General features: G+C 46.9%; 1 long non-coding RNA gene across 1 annotated transcript; it reads left to right on the top strand.

Annotated features, from left to right (window-relative positions):
- Positions 1–11,979, top strand: LOC135973067 (uncharacterized). The gene is made up of 3 exons (XR_010589772.1): positions 1–659; positions 6,657–6,876; positions 10,369–11,979. It is a non-coding gene; the product is annotated as an uncharacterized LOC135973067 (long non-coding RNA).
- Positions 11,980–13,652: the final 1,673 nt, after the last annotated feature.

Below are 13,652 nucleotides of genomic sequence, written 5' to 3'. Positions count from 1 at the left end.
GTGTGCAGTGAGTTTTATTTACTATAGATGATCATAGAATCATAGAAGTGTAGAACTGGAAGGGACCTTGAGAGGTCTTTTAGTCCAATTCCCTGCACTCATGGCAAGACTACATAATAACTAGACTGTTCCTAACGTGCAGGTGTTTGTCTAACTTGATGCAAATGGTGGCTATTACTGGAGCAGAGAACAAGGAGGGGAGAAGCATGGTGACTGCTTTGCTGCATGATGGGGGATTCAAAGTCCACGTCTCTCTGGGGGATCTCTCCTTTCCCGTCGCCCTTCAGCTGCAAGCGGCCAGAGCAGAGACTGTGCTGCTGGATTCCTGGGATGCCTTCAGGATGGACAGAGCAGTGAAAGGTGCACACAGCTGCTTCATTGTTACAGCCACCAACTTTCACCACGCAGACCCTTTTTGAAGGTTGGCGCCAAGGTCCAAAGGCTGGGTATTAAGGACAGACTGGATTGGCCTGATTCAGAATCTTCACCAATCTCAGCCCAGCCCTTGATCTGCAACAAAAGCTTTCAATGTCTAGACTGATTTGGAGAAGTGATTTTGTGCCCCCGCCCTTCCTCCACAGGCCGAATTCTGCAGTGACTCACCCAGGACTAGATACGCGATGTGGACCTGCGGTTGAAAAGGATCCAAAAAGGAGCAGGTAAGAACCCCTTGATAATCCTTCATGTAGGAACGAATGACACGGCTAGGTTCTCGTTAGAGAGAATCAAGGGAGACTTTGCCAGGCTGGGGAAGACACTTAAGGAGATAGAGGCTCAGATTATCTTTAGTGGGATTCTGCCTGTTCCTAGAGAAGGGCAGCAAAGGGCTGATAGAATTCTGAGAATAAATAGTTGGCTAAGGGAGTGGTGCTATAAGGAGGGCTTTGGGATGTATGGCCACTGGGAGGCCTTCGGGGACAGACAGCTGTTCTCACGGGATGGACTTCACCTGAGTAGGGAAGGAAATAGACTTCTGGGAGGGAGGCTGGCTCATCTTATCAAAAGAGCTTTAAACTAGGCAGTTTGGGGAGACGGTTGGGAGATGTACAGTTAATCTCCACGCCAGATTCCAACATTGAAAAGGTGAGCGAGATAAGAGGAGAAATAGCCAGGGAAATGAGATTGGACATAAGAAGGAGAGGGGGGAAGGACACAAAGAGGCCTATAACATATAGTGTTACGAAAGGGAGACAGGCTAAACAGGATACATTAGGGTGCTTATACACCAATGCAAGAAGCCTAGGTAATAAAATGGAGGAATTGGAGCTCTTGGTCCGAGAATTGCAACCGGATATCGTAGGAATAACTGAAACGTGGTGGAACGGCAGTCACGACTGGAATACAGGTATGGAGGGGTATGCGCTGTTTAGGAAAGACCGGAACAAAGGTAAAGGTGGCGGGGTGGCATTGTATGTCAACAGTGATATAAGCTGTAAAGAAATAATAGTTGATGGAATAGATAACACTGAATCCGTCTGGGCAATACTCACACTGGGTAAAAGGACTACTAGAACCTCCCCGGGGATAGTGCTTGGGGTGTGCTATAGACCGCCAGGATCGACCCAGGATATGGATAAAGAACTATTTAATGTGTTTAGGGAAGTAAATACTAATAGAAACTGTGTAATTATGGGGGACTTTAACTTCCCGGATATAGATTGGGGAACAAACGCTAGTAGCAATAATAGGGCTCAGATGTTCCTAGATGTGGTTGCTGATCAATTCCTTCATCAAGTGGTAACTGAACCAACAAGGGGGGAAGCCATTTTAGATTTGATTTTGGTGAGTAGTGAGGACCTCATTGAGGAAGTGGTAGTAGGGGACAACTTGGGCTCCAGTGATCATGAGCTAATCCAGTTTAAATTAAATGGAAGGAGTAACAAAATTAAATCAAAGACTAGGGTTTATAATTTTAAAAAGGCAAATTTTAACAAATTAAGGGGACTGGTAAGGGAAGTGGATTGGGCAAACGTATTAATGAATCTTAAGGCAGATAAAGCCTGGGATTACTTTAAGTTAAAGATGCATGAGCTGTCAGAGGCCTGTATCCCAAAAAAGGGAAAAAGATTACTAAGCAAGAGATTTAGACCGAGCTGGATGAGCGACCGTCTTAAAGGGGCGATTAGGAAAAAACAGAAAGCGTACAAAGAGTGGAAGAGGGGAGGGATCAGTAAGGAAACTTACCTTAGTGAAGTTAGAGAATGTAGAGATAGAGTGAGAAAGGCCAAAAGCCATGTAGAGTTGGACCTAGCGAGGGGAATTAAAAGCAATAGTAAGAGGTTTTACAGCCATATAAATAGGAAGAAAGCAAAGAAAGAAGAAGTGGGACCGCTGAAGACTATAGCCGGAGAGGAGATTAAAGATAATGTAGGCATGGCGCAATAGCTCAATGAATATTTTGCATCGGTGTTTAATGAGGCCAATGAAGGGATTAGGGATACTACTACCGTGACAGAGGGGCATACAGAATGGGGGATTACCTTATCCGAGGTAGAAACAAAACTCGAATGCCTTAATGGGGCTAAGTTGGGAGGTCCGGACGATCTTCATCCGAGAATATTGAAGGAATTGGCACGGGAAATAGCAGGCCCATTAGCGATAATATTTAATGAATCTGTAAACTCGGGGGTGGTTCCGTTAGACTGGAGAATAGCTAATGTGGTTCCTATTTTCAAGAAAGGGAAAAAAAGTGATCCGGGTAACTACAGGCCTGTTAGCTTAACATCTGTAGTATGCAAGGTGCTGGAGAAAATCCTGAAAGAGAAAATAGTTGAGGACCTTGAGGTTAATGGCAAGGGTGATAAATTACAACATGGTTTTACGAAGGGCAGATCGTGCCAGACGAATCTGATCTCCTTCTTCGAGAAAGTAACGGACTTACTAGATAAGGGAAATGCGGTGGACCTAATATACCTGGATTTCAGTAAAGCATTTGATACTGTACCCCATAAGGAATTATTAGTTAAACTGCAAAAGATGGGGATCGATATGAAAATCCAGAGGTGGATAAGGAATTGGTTAATGGGGAGAATGCAGCGAGTCGTATTGAAGGGTGAACTGTCGGGTTGGAGGGAGGTTACCAGTGGAGTTCCTCAAGGTTCGGTTTTGGGACCCATTTTATTTAATCTATTTATAACTGACCTCGGAGCCAATTGCAGGAGTGGACTGATAAAGTTTGCGGATGATACGAAGGTGGGAGGCGTTGCCAATTCAGAGGAGGATAGGGATATTCTGCTGGGAGACTTGAATGAGCTTGAGAATTGGAGTATCAGAAATAGGATGAAATTTAATAGTGAAAAGTGTAAGGTGATGCATTTAGGGACGACTAACAACAATTTTAGCTACAAGCTGGGGACGCATTGGTTAGAAGTAACGGAAGAGGAGAAGGACCTAGGGGTTCTTGTAGACCGGAGGATGACTATGAGTCGACAATGTGACGTGGCGGTGAAAAAAGCCAATGCGGTCTTGGGTTGCATTAGGCGAGGGATATCTAGTAGGGATAAGGAGGTGCTGCTTCCGTTGTATAAGGCGCTGGTGAGACCTCATTTGGAGTACTGTGTGCAGTTCTGGTCTCCCATGTTTAAAAAAGCTGAACTCAAATTGGAACGGGTGCAGAGAAGGGCCACTAGGATGATCAGAGGAATGGAAAACCTGTCGTATGAAAAGAGACTAGAGGAGCTCGGGTTGTTTAGTCTGACAAAACGAAGGCTGAGGGGGGATATGATTGCTCTCTTTAAATATATCAGAGGGATAAATACAAGGGAGGGAGAGGAATTATTCCAGCTTAGTACTAATGTGGACACGAGAACAAATGGATATAAACTGGCCGTGGGAAAGTTTAGGCTTGAAATTAGACGAAGGTTTCTGACCATCAGAGGGGTGAAATATTGGAACAGCCTTCCGAGGGAAATGGTGGGGGTGAGGGACCTGTCTGGTTTTAAGATTAAGTTAGATAAGTTTATGGAGGGAATGGTTTAATGGTAAAACATATTAGCTGAGGAATACAGAGTTATGGCAGGTAAATAGTATAATGGCTAACAAGGGTCAGGCTGGAGACTCTTGCCTACATGCTCGGGGTCTTGCTGATTGCCATATTTGGGGTCGGGAAGGAATTTTCCTCCAGGGTAGATTGGCTGAGGCCCTGGAGGTTTTTCGCCTTCCTCCGCAGCATGGGGCAGGGATTGCTAGCAGGAGGGTTCTCTGCCAATTGAAGTCACTAAAACACAGGATTTGGGGACTTCATCAGCAGAATCAAGGGAAGGGTAGGGACGGTTTTGTGGCCTGCAGCATGCAGGGGGTCAGACCAGATGATCATAATGGTCCCTTCTGACCTTAAAGTCTATGAGTCTATGAGGACTACCCCATCAAAGCCAATGAGATCTCACATGATGTAGGGCAATGTAGAATTTAGCCCTATCCATTCAGCTGAGGATTGTAGGGCCCAGCAGGGAGGCAGCCGTGCCTCACCTGTAGTTAGTAAAGTTGTGAGGGGATTTGGGGGATGAGTAGAACAGGGAAGGGGCAGGCGAGAAGGGTGTGCAGGAGCCTGCTGTGAGGGGATAGAAGGAGTGGGCTGGTGTGTTGTGGGGGGAGATCAGAATGGAAATCTGTGGGGTAGCATTTCCTGGCGGATCCCTGTGATGTGGTGGCATGGTTGCCTTGGTCATGAACATCAGAGGTTAATGCAGGGTGTATATTTTGCACGTTAATCCCCTTCTCTGTGTAAGGGCCCTGTCAAATGCCAGGCTCTCTGGCTAAAACCTCTTCCAGGTAACCCTGATTCTATAAAACTAACACCCCCTTCTGTAATAACGTGAGGAGCATAAGAGGAGAGTCCAAGAACAATGCAAGTACTCTGGGAACAGGTGACTCAGTGGGACTGGGGGCAAGGCCTTCCAGCTGTGCAGCAATGCATGGTTCTTTAGGAGCTCAGTTATTATTGACAAGATGTGCTGACTAATATCTCACAAAGCACCCTTTGTACCAAAGCACTCGGCAAACTCCATACCACCTTCACCCCCAAACCTACTCCACTACCTTTACTACAATCCTGAATAAGCTCCCTGTTTTACTTTCCTTGACTTCTGCCAGCCAAACTGACTCGTAGAATTGATGCTATCCAGCACTGCTGAAATATAGCCACCTCTCAGGTGGGAAGAAAACGAATCAGAGCAAAGTGCAGGGGGAAGGGAGAATTTTGCCTGGAACACCCAGACTAATAACTATTCTCAACAAGAACAATTGACTTTTCAGTGTCTACGCAGAGCAGACAGGACATCAGTTTCTAAGGTTGCGTCTGAAACATACATACACAGTAAATGGCATGAAACAATTTATCTACTACAGAAGCAGGAAGGGCTGAATCAGGAAGGGCCAGGCTTTTCACAATTTCATCTGGTAGCTTTAGGGAAGCCAGGCGTTTCAAGCCTGACACTATTACATGGGCTCCTCCAGTTTCCAGAGGAGATGGCTTTAAAGTAAAGGAGACCAGTGAGAATCTAGCTACTGAACAGGGAAAATGCAGCCATGCCAAATGAGCTATGTGAACAGCTAAGAGTGAGAGGAGCATTTTGTTGTGAACATCTCTTGTTCCTGTAGCATGTTTCAGTAATTATCAGCACATTCGCCTGACACACACAGGACCCGCATGCTTCAATTCTGGCAGAAAAAAATCCCACTTCACACTTGGCCGATGCTAGTCACATCGCTTAATGTGTCTCTGGCCAATACACAGGTACCACAGTGATGGGTGTGGGATAAGAACCTGCATAGAATGCTTGATTCTATTTTTGAAGTGATTTATAGGGAAAAGGAACTTCCTCTCACAGCCAAAATCTTCCCTTCCTCACAGGACTGGCAGTACTTCTTGCTCCCTGTAGCGGGGTGGCTACCCCACTCCTGCCCGGAGGGGCTTGAAATAGCCCTGGAGGAGGGCTGCAGCTCTAAAAGCTGGGCTGATGGGAGAAGCAGCTGCAGCTGGGCCACGCCCCAATCAGGCCCCAGTTGGCTTATATAAGAGGCTGGGAGCCAGGCGCTTGCTAGTCTCTCTCTGCACACACAGAGAGAAGGGCCTGGCTGCAAGGAACTAGAGCAGAGTATCTGGGTGGAGCACTGCTGGGGAAAGGCTGAGGAGCTGGGGAGCTCCAGCCTGGAAAGTCCCAGGTTGTGGCCTAGTGTTAGGCCAGGAGGTACTAGGGGTTGCAGAGGGCAGCCCAGAGAGAGGCCAAGGCAGCAGGCCCAAACCCAACCTTGCCTATGATGAGTAGGCTGATACTGCAGTCTGCCCCAGGGAGTGGGGCTAGATGGTGACTGGCAGTAGCCTGACACTGAGGCGAGGTGGGTTAGTGAGTGGGGGTTCCCCTGGGAGGGGAGACCGAGCATGTGGGTACTGCCAGGGTGCAGCACCCCAAGCAAGGAGCACCAAGGTCCTGGGAAGGACATGGGGCCCAGAAGTAGAGAGCAAGGCAGATCACCGGCCTGCAGAGGGTGCTCCAGAGCCTGGGTTGAGCTAATTCCCTGAGAGACCAGCAGGAGGTGCCGCAGGGGTGAGTCCGCTCGTGTTACACTCCCCATTTGCACTGAGGTCACACAAACTCTTAAAATGAGTTAGAGTTTCTTAACGGGCAGGTTTTCCCTCTTCTCACTGTGAGATTCAGCCTTGGGACTAGCTGGCAGAACTGCGCAAGCAACCTGGAAGCCCACACACGGTGTCCATGGGGTGGCCTGCCAGCCGACACATGGACGCCAAAGCCATCAAAGACGACTACATGACCAAGATTGGGCTCCCCCAGACAGAGATCAGCATGCCCTTCTTCTTTGAAAACATCCTCTCTGCTTTCAAGCCAATTGCTGCTGGCCAGGATACCTATAAATTAGGTGAGTGATGAATCCTATGTGAGAGATTGTTGACCTATTGCCTGCCTCCACGGGTGAACTGTTTTCGGCATTAGCCCTTAGTATCAGGGAGTCACAGCTCCAAGGCTAAGGCCTTTCCCAGATTCCCTCCGGTATGTAGTGCTTCATCTGCAATGAAGTGGGGCAAATTCACCAGAATTCCATTTCCTCACTTCAGTGAGGGGTTGATTACAATGGGACGAAGCTGTGCCTGGCTGTTGTTGCTGTGCATGAGGGCAACGGGTTAAGCCTCAAACCGTGCCCTCTGCCTCTGTATAACGGATTACAGCAAAAAATGGCTTGTGATCTCAGGGTGGGCGTGGGATGTGCCCGAATCAGGATGTGTTATGGACTTTGGAGATTGCATCTCAGACACTCACCCACACCCCCAAATCACACACTGTGGCTGCAAGCAGTGAGGGTCCAGCTGTGCTGGCTCCTGTTCAGACACTGGCATGGGACAAGGCCTCCTTTGGTTGCTCTGGAGTTTTCAAAGCAAAACGTGGGTGGTGACATTCTGCTCTCAGTAGCCAGTGCCTAGGCTGCCTGAGCACTCAGGGCCCAGCAGCGTGTCCAGCTCCTGGGATCTTCAGAGCCGCACTGCTGTGCTGTTCCGCTCTCCTGGCACTGCCGTTCTCCCTGTTGGTAAATGGCCGGGTCTCCTGCCCAGCCCTGTCCAAGGTCCTTCAAGAGTCTTCATCAGTTCTTGGACCTCATCTGGCCCTGAATTGAGAGAGAAACCTCCAGTTGGTAGAGGAGTTCATCACGGGCTGTTACAAGTGATAGTAAAGTAGCTTTCAGCATTCCGTGCTCGGCCATTGCAGAAGTGGGATGGGAAGCAGATAAGGGGCAGTTTCTACATACTAAGGCCAATGGGGGCAGGGTGGGAAGTGTGCCTGGCACAATCTGCAGTGTGTCTGATGCCATGCAATCCAGGCAGCACAAAGGCTCCCTGCTACAGGTGTGTCCCAGAAGCTGGTGCCACAAAGGTCAATAACAATCGGAGCTGCTCACAATACACTTGATATGTCTCAAGGGAAGTGTAAAAAGGCATTGAAGCAACTTTCAGAAACCAAAACAATTTGGGCTTTCAGTTTTTTTTTTTTCATCCCTGCTCCCTCTTCTCGCCCTGTTTCCCCTCCCTCCTGCCTTTTAGCTTTTCTCAATCTCCTTGAAAAAGTGCATCTCACAGCCCACCTCTCCTATGCTGCCTACATCCAGTGAATCAGCTCCCACCCCAGCAGTTATAATTACCAGCCCTTTGTGCCTCCTCATTACTTCCTGTCTGTCACTTTCTCAGTGTAACAGCTTTCATTGTAATTGCTGTGTTAGAGATGTTCCTGTCGGGCACACGCCAGCCAGTTAAAATCTGCACCACCTGGGACCAAAGATGAGCCCCAAAATCAAAATGTTCGTGTCCCCTGTTACGAAGTGTGCATCTTGTTCATGTTACAGTGAACTCAGTGCTTGTGAAAGGTGCCGTGTGGACAGCCTTGAGATCTGAAGCCTGGATTATCCATAGAATAGGTACAGCAGGGACAGTGGTAGTATTAGATTTCCACCATGACCACCTGCCAAGTAGGAAAAAGTGTTTCACTAGGAGGGTGGTGAAGCACTGGAATGGGTTACCTAGGGAGGTGGCGGAATCTCCATCCTTAGAGGTTTTTAAAGGCCCGGCTTGACAAAGCCCTGGCTGGGATGATTTAGTGGGGTTGGTCCTGCTTTGAGCAGGGGGTTGGACTAGATGACCTCCTGAGTTCTCTTCCAACCCTGCTATTCTATGATTCAACCTGTTCTGAATGGACTGTTTATAGGGGTGAATGGAGAGAGCATAGTTCAGTATCCATAATCCGTTCAGTCCTTGGTGGCTCTATCTCAGGGGTGCGCAAACTCCTGCTGGGGAGTGGGGTCGGGGGCTTGCATGGCTCCGACAGCTCCCATTGGCTGGCACCCGTGGCCAATGGGAGCTGCAAGGACGGCGCCTGCAGATGGGGCAGCGTGCAGAGCCGCCTTTCCACGCCTTCACGTAGGAGCTGGAAGGGGGACATGCCACTTCTTCCGGGAGCTGCTTGAGGTAAGCGCTGCCCAGAGCCTGCACCCCTGACCCTTCCTGTACCCCAACCCCTTGCCCCAGCCCTGATCCCTGTCCCGCCCTCCAAACACCGCTGTCCCAACCTGGAGCCTCCTCCTGCACCCTGAACTGCTCCTTTCTAGCCCCACCCCAGAGTCTGCACCCCCAGCTGGAGCCCTCACCCCAACCCTCAATTTTATGAGCATTCATGGCCCACCATACAATTTCCACACCCAGATGTGGCCCTCAGGCCAAAAAGTTTGCCCACCTCAGCTCTATCTAAAAGGGGGTCAACTAGGATGATGGCTTTTGTGATCTGGACATGTGTTCACTAAGAACTGGATTGAGAGCCAGAAACTCATTTCAGATGTGCCCTCAAACAGTCAATAGATTATAACAACTACTGATCTTGATTGTGTTTGATTTAGTGATCTAGAGTGAGAGACTCCATGTCCCCTGAACTAGCCAGTACATGCCAAATGGCATTAGATGGTAATTTTTTGGTGCAGGGACTACCTTTTAGTTCTGTATCTGCACAGAGCCTTGCACAATGGGGTCCTGCTCCATGACTGGGGCTCCAAGGGGCTACCACAATACAAATAATAAATAACTTGTTCAATTCATTTCCCTTTGTGCTTGTGCTGTCAATCTAATAAACAAGACAAGTATGCAGCCTGCAGGCCTCTAGTCCCCACAAATATTCTGACTGGCTTTAAAAAAAACAACAAAACAAACAAACAAACAAAAAACTGATTACACTCACCCTCCCCCATTTTGATTAGCTGGTTTGAGGGAAGGACTCAGCTACCCATAAAGCATGTGTTCGCTCCCTTTCCCTTAAAAGCAGTCTTGAAGCAGTAGAGCTCTGTCCTTTGCTGGAGGGGGGGAAAAAAGGAGCCTTATTAGGGTCCCATCCAATACTACTGGTGATCAGTCAGGCATTTCCTGATGCTATATGGGGCAATGCATAAATCCCAACTCCATTGCATAGAAAGCAAGAGTGCATTTGTCCACCCAAAGGTCACATGAAACAACTTGCCAGGCTCAAGCTAATACATTGCATGTTGGCCCTTATAGACTTTACAGGCTGCAATTCCATTGAGATGACAGAAATGCTAGGCCACACTGTAGAACTCAGAGGTTCTTATTTGCGCCCAAGATACACTTCGGTCATAGGATGAAGTTATGGCCATCCGCTCCCTGCACTGTATTGGTCAGTGAACCGGCCTCTCAGCCTCAGCGATGGATCACCTTTCCCTGTGTTGCACGCCTGCACAGTTCAATGCAGATTTACAGAGACTATGAAAGATTCAGCTTCTCTGACTAGGACATTATTGATCTGTGTGGCTACCGTCTCGCCTCCACAGCTAATCAGGTGCTTTTTGCCCTTTCCCTCCTGCTAGCCATCCCCAGGGGTGACACAGCCATGGATGACATCAGTGTGGCACCATGCAATGCAATTGTGGTCTCCACCCAGAAGAATCCTCACTGCTGTATTGGGAAGCGCTGGTCCATGTCTGCGGCTCACCTGACAATTTGTGACTATGCAACCATCCTTTCCCAACGACTGCATCCAAAGGCATTCAGATACTCCCAGGTAAGGTTATCCTCATTCATGTCATTGTGTACTAAAAAGAGGAGATGGCAGAGCCAAAGGAAGAAAAGAATAGCACCACTTCACCCATCCAGGGCTGTCTTCATCTAAGGACCAGCAAGCACTTTCTGAATGGGCCTTCTAACAAACCCTGTGAGACCTATCTTATGTATGTCTATAGCCCCTTACCATAGTATTTGAGCATCTCACACGCTTCAGTGAAGTTATCCTCACCTCACTCCGGTGAAGTAGGGGGATGCTATTATCTCCACTGTACCCCTGGGGATCCCAGGCACAGAGAGATTGAGTGATTTGCCCAAGGTCACACAAGAAGTCTGCACTGGAGAAGGGGACATGAGCTCTAGTCTTTCAGGTCCCAACCTAGCAGCATAACCGCCTGTTCATGTCAAACAGGTGTGTGTTATCCCTAGTTCACTGCTGGGGAAATAGGAAGCACCGAATAGTTCAGTGACTTGCCTAAGAGCCACCAGCAATGCTGGGACTTCTACTCCGGGTTCATTAGCCCCCGTGCTGCCCTCTAACTTGACGATACTCCTTCTACCAGAAAGTCTTTAAATCATGAGAGAAACATGATCAGCGGGATTTCCTTGGAGGCACAGCACAGCACTGGAGGGGAACAGAGCATGCCAGCAGTAGGATGTATTGCAGGGAAGAGTGTGCCAACATTGGGATGTAGTTACTGGGGAGAAGTACACTTGCTGGGATGTCCTGGCAAGTGATCTTGTTCTAGATCTGAAGATGGGGAGGGGCTGGCTGTACACAAAGCTGGTAAGTTGGTTACACTGTATGATCCAGAGGGTGGAATTTTTTGGTTTATTGAATGATGACAAACCTTCCTGCCTGATGCCTGGAGTGCTGTTGAAGCTCCCTTCTCTTCTTTCCATTGTGAAAGGCTTATGGAAGGTCCTTTGTGGAGATGCATGGAGGGGCTGCTGCCTAGGCCCTTGGGAACATGTCTGAATTCTGGAGGAAGGGAAATCAGGCGACAAATTCTACTCTGACAATTGAGTTGTGCCCAGGCCTGCAGACATTTCAGTCGTGGGTCTCAGAAAACAAAGAGCACTTCAGACGTGCCCTAGAATCCCCCTCAATACAGCATTTTCATTTCTGAAGTGCCAACTCAGTTTTTAAAATATCCTATTAACTTTAATTCCTTAGGCTTAGGACTTTTCACAAGAGCAGAGAATGATAAACCCAATCTCTTGGGTATCAGGTTGTTAATATTTTACATAACTAAATAACCCCGGCAATTTCAATTGAAAAGAATATTCTCTAATTCCAGTCATTAAAATGTTGCTTTGCATTAACAGCTGCTGCCTTTCACCTCAGAGATGGCTGCATTTCAGTGGTGCGCAAAGTTATCATTATATATATCGTGTCTTAATAAATCCTCGACCCTCATTTAGTGGTGAGAAAATTTTGTTGAAGTTAATCACTATAGAATTTCTCAAAGAAAATAAACCTTATTTCCTCTGTTGGATTCTGGCAGATTTCTCTTCTCTGAATCAACTGGTTCTCTTATTTGTTTCAGGACACCAGGAATATATATTTTTTTTAAATTTGAGATTATTCCCCTTCTCCCCCCCCCCCCCTTCTGATGACTGGAACTTCTGAGCCCTACATGTACAATATACAAATAATCATTACAACTCTACCCATTTAACTGTTTATCCCACACTCACATACATCTATACGCATCTTCTTTCATTTAACACATCACCTGCAGAAGACACATAGATATTTATAGCATAATGTGTGTAACTTACATGTTACTCTGCAACCAATCCATGGCATCTAGATGTAGCTGTCCTTGCTGCCTTGGATATCTAGTGCCACCTGGAGGCAGCTGACATTCTGGCATCAGTTGATTTCAAAGGTGTGTACAGTCTCTAGCTCAGTTCATAATTCGAAGACTAGGAGGACCAGTGTGATTATCTAGTCTGATCTCCTGTACAGCACAGGCCATAGAATGGGATTTTAGGACCCAAAATAAGTCCTAGAGCAGATCTTTTAGAAAAACATCCAATCTTGATTTTAAAATTGAGTGACCGAAAATTCACCACAACCCTTGGTAAGTTGTTCCAATGGTTAATTACTCTCACCGTTAAAAATGTACACCTTCATTCCAGTCTGAATGTGTCTAGCTTCAACTTCCATGCAGTGGATAGTGTTAGACCTGTCTTGGTTAGACTGAAGAGCCCATTACTAAATATTTGCTCCCCATGTAGATACTCAAGACTGTAATCAAGTCACCTCTTAACCTTTTCTTTAAGTTAAATAGATTCAGCTCTTTGAGTTTACCACTATAAAGCGTGTTTTCTAATCCTTTTTAATCATTCTTGTGGCTCTCTTTTGAACCCTCTCTAATTTATTAACATCCTTCTTGAGTTGTGGGCACTAGAACTGAACACAGCATTCCTGCAGTTGTCAAACCAGTGCCAAATACAGAAGTAAAATAACCTTTCTGCTCCTACTCAAGATTCTTCTATTTAGGCATCCCAGGATGCATTCGCTCTTTTGGCCACAGCATCACACTTGGAACTCATGTTCAGCTGACTATCTACAAGGACGACCACACACCCCTGCCCTCTTATTACTCAGTACAGCTGGAATTTTGTAGTCATCTTCTGCATGTCAGGACTGATGTAAAGCACAACAAGGTAACGTCATCTTTCTCTCTCAACCACTCAAATACAAGCTGCATAATTTCAATACTGGGTTTTTCCTCTTTATTAACACCATGACCTAGGAAGAGCAGTAGTGTTTAAGTAATAAGCTTCCTTATGCAGCTCCTTACATGGACCTTAAAGACAGCTATAACTGAATAGGATTTATAGATTTCTATGAATCAAATGTACTGCAGTCATGCCTAAATAACTGCTCATTAAAATGAGCAAGAGACTGACAGTGCATGAACTAGTGGAAATGGGAATAATGTCTTTTGTCCAGACCTGCTTGGGATTGAAACAAGCCATAGATAAAATATATAGTACATCATTCTGGTAGGTTGTTTTTGTGTATGTTAAATAGGGCAGAGAACTGTTCCCCATAAGTAGTGAGACGATTTAGTTA

Source organism: Chrysemys picta, chromosome 8 (assembly GCF_011386835.1).
Source record: "Chrysemys picta bellii isolate R12L10 chromosome 8, ASM1138683v2, whole genome shotgun sequence".
Classification (NCBI taxonomy): Eukaryota; Metazoa; Chordata; order Testudines; family Emydidae; genus Chrysemys; species Chrysemys picta.
The sequence above is the reverse complement of the archived record's forward strand: the minus strand, read 5'-3'. Positions and strand labels throughout refer to the sequence as shown.